The sequence below is a fragment of the Mauremys reevesii genome, linkage group 18, assembly GCF_016161935.1.
Source record: "Mauremys reevesii isolate NIE-2019 linkage group 18, ASM1616193v1, whole genome shotgun sequence".
NCBI lineage: Eukaryota > Metazoa > Chordata > Testudines > Geoemydidae > Mauremys > Mauremys reevesii.
This window is the reverse complement of record NC_052640.1, coordinates 30,617,244-30,619,941: the sequence shown is the minus strand read 5'-3', so window position 1 is coordinate 30,619,941 and position 2,698 is coordinate 30,617,244. Positions and strand designations below refer to the sequence as shown.

At 54.6% G+C, this 2,698-nt stretch overlaps 1 pseudogene; it reads left to right on the top strand.

The window, feature by feature from the left end:
- The first annotated feature begins 1,818 nt into the window (after positions 1–1,818).
- On the top strand, positions 1,819–1,935 carry LOC120386510 (annotated as a pseudogene).
- Positions 1,936–2,698: the final 763 nt, after the last annotated feature.

The window sequence follows — 2,698 nt, the reverse complement described above, 5'->3', positions numbered from 1 at the left end:
AGTCATGATGGTGCTTTTGAAAATTTACCCCTTGTCCATTAGGAAGCAAAGAAAATTAGCTATTACTAAGTAGGTGATGGAAGTCTTGGAGAATGCAAACCCCTGCAAATCAGCAGGTCTAGATAAAATGCTAGGCTCTGGTGGGTATTAGCTATTGAATTCACCAGACCATGGACAGTTATGGGGAGCCTGGAGGAAATGCCAGAGGACTAGAAATGTGGTACTAACCTTCCAACAAACCTAAGGATTCAGCAACCCCCGCTTCCCCACCAGTGCGTCTCAGAGCCTGGATCAATAGACTTGGGCTCATGGGGCTAAAAATAGCAGTGCAGCTCTTCAGGCTGGGCTAGAGCCTGGGCTCTGAAACCCGGCGAGGAAGGTGGGGCTCAGAGCGCAGTGGGAATGTCTACCCTGCTGGCTTTAGCTCCGCAGCCCGAGTCCCGGGAGCCTGAGTTAGTTGACCCAGGCTGTGAGACTCGCTGCCGAGATTTATTTGCGGTGTAGATGTACCCCTAGAAGCATAGAAGTCTACTCGTCTACCCTAGTCTACACTTACAGCAGCCTGCAGAGGACGGGCACTGCATGTGTGGCTACATGGGGCAGTGAAAGGCTCTGGCAGCCGGGAGGCAGCATGGAAAGGCTTGGGAGCCTTTGCCCCACCCCCAGAGCCTTTCCCGGAGATTGGGGAAAGGCTCTGGCTGGGGGAAAGCAGCAGGATGCTACACTGCTGAAAAGAACAGTGGACACTCGGTTGGCTCAGCTTGGGCATGTAGAGAGCCCTGTCGGGTACATATCCTTGGGGTGCCGGCATGTGGAGCACTCTGCTGTGCTTGGCTAAACTGTGCCTCACTCTCTAAACTACGGGACCTGTGAAAGCTGGGTGTGCAGTGTCTACTCTACACGCTGCCTAAGAGTAGACATGCCGAGGCTGATCCTGGCAACTACTATCTGGTCAATGTAACTTCAGTTCTTAGTATGAGAGTGGAACAGGGGCAGGGGTGGGGGGCAAGCAGGAGCATGGGCTCCCCAATCAGTGGGGGCACAGAACCCCTCCAGGGCCAGGGCAGGGAGAGTGAGCTCCTCTGGTCCTGGGGGTAGATTCAGGTCCTCTGGCTGCCAGGGGAGCGTGAGCTCTTCCGGCCATGGAGGGCACAGAAAGTGCCCTTCCAAATGCAGCCAAATTTTTAGTCTTGTGCACGCCTCTGGAGTGGAGCAAATGCTAACTGGGAAAAATAACCACTTAGGGACAGATTCTGCCACACTTCCTCATGCAGGTTAGGACCTTAGTCTGTGAGTCCTAGGATGACTCCTGGAGTGAGGTACCCTCCAGCCTGAGGGAGCCTGTACATCGAGAACCAAATGGAACCTTGAGCAATCCAAAAATTCAGTGCTGGATGAACCCTACCACGTTGCCTTTGCTAGAGCTGCAGAAGGCAGCATTTATCTGGTGTTTACAAAGCATTTGATGCAGTGGCACACCCACGAAAAATGCTGGCATTCATTCAACTGGGCTTGTATAGAGCTGGCAAGTAGGTTCAACACCAGAGTTGCTCAAGAACTTGGAGCTCAGGCTGGGACTGCTGAAGGAGCTTAAGGGAGTTGGCAGAGAGGCAGGGTGGTTAGGGTGCTTCTGAGGTCTTGGAGGCCTCACTTCAGGTCCCTACTTTGCCACAGATTTCCTTGGGCATCACTTAGTCTTAGGTGCATAGCTATAAAATGGGGCTAACGGTCCTGCCTGTGAGGATATATACATCAAGGATTGCAGGGCTCTTAGATACTACAGTGATGGGGCATGTAAGTACCATAGCTAGCTAGGTCCTCAGCGCATACCACCCTGAACATGCCTGATCTTGTGTGATCTCAGAAACTAAGCAGGGTTGGGCCTGGTTAGTACTTGGATGGGAGACCTTCTGGGAATACTGGGTACCACTATGTGTGCAGCAAGTTCAGAGGTGTAGTGGTAGCCTTTCAAAAACTCCCAGAATGCATTGTTTTGTGGAGCTTTGCTGGGAATTTTGGGATAGGTTTCTAGAGGGAGCTTGAAAGACAATGGCAATTTGGATGTTTAGACCCCTCGTGACAGGGTGTACCAGCCCCCCGGAGGCCTTGTGGCCCTGCTACACCCCGCCCGAAAAAAGGGCAGTGGAGAGAGTCCTCCAAGCGGCCTAGAGTGCTGTGTGGGATATAGCCAGCCAAGGTCTGGCATATAGGAACCGACTCTGTAGGTGCTCTGGGGCTGGACCATCTATGGGCAAAAATGATGGGTGCTGAGCACCCGCTGGCAGCCCCCCATCAGCTTCCCTCTAGCACCTCCCGCCCAACGGCAGGCGGCCTCCTCCCTCCTGCTGCAAACAGCTGTTTTGCGGTGCTCAGGAGGCTGAGGGGGAGGGGAAGGAGCGAGGACACAGTGTGCTTGGGGGAGGGGGTGGAACAGGGGGGGTGGGAAGAGGTGGGACCGTGGGGGAAGGGGTGGAGTGGGGGCAGGGCCTGGGGCAGAGTCAAAGGTCTAGCACCCCCTGGCACTTTGAAAAGTCGGCGCCTGTGGTCCAGCAGCCTGGTATAAGAAGAGCTGCAGGGCCAGAGGGCCTTGCTGGAGCTGTAGGAGTGTGGATGGTGTGTTGCTGGCTGACGGAGCTGCAGAACCCTGGACAGGGCAGCTCTCCCAGAAGCTGGTGAGAGCGAGAAGGAGCCCTGAGCT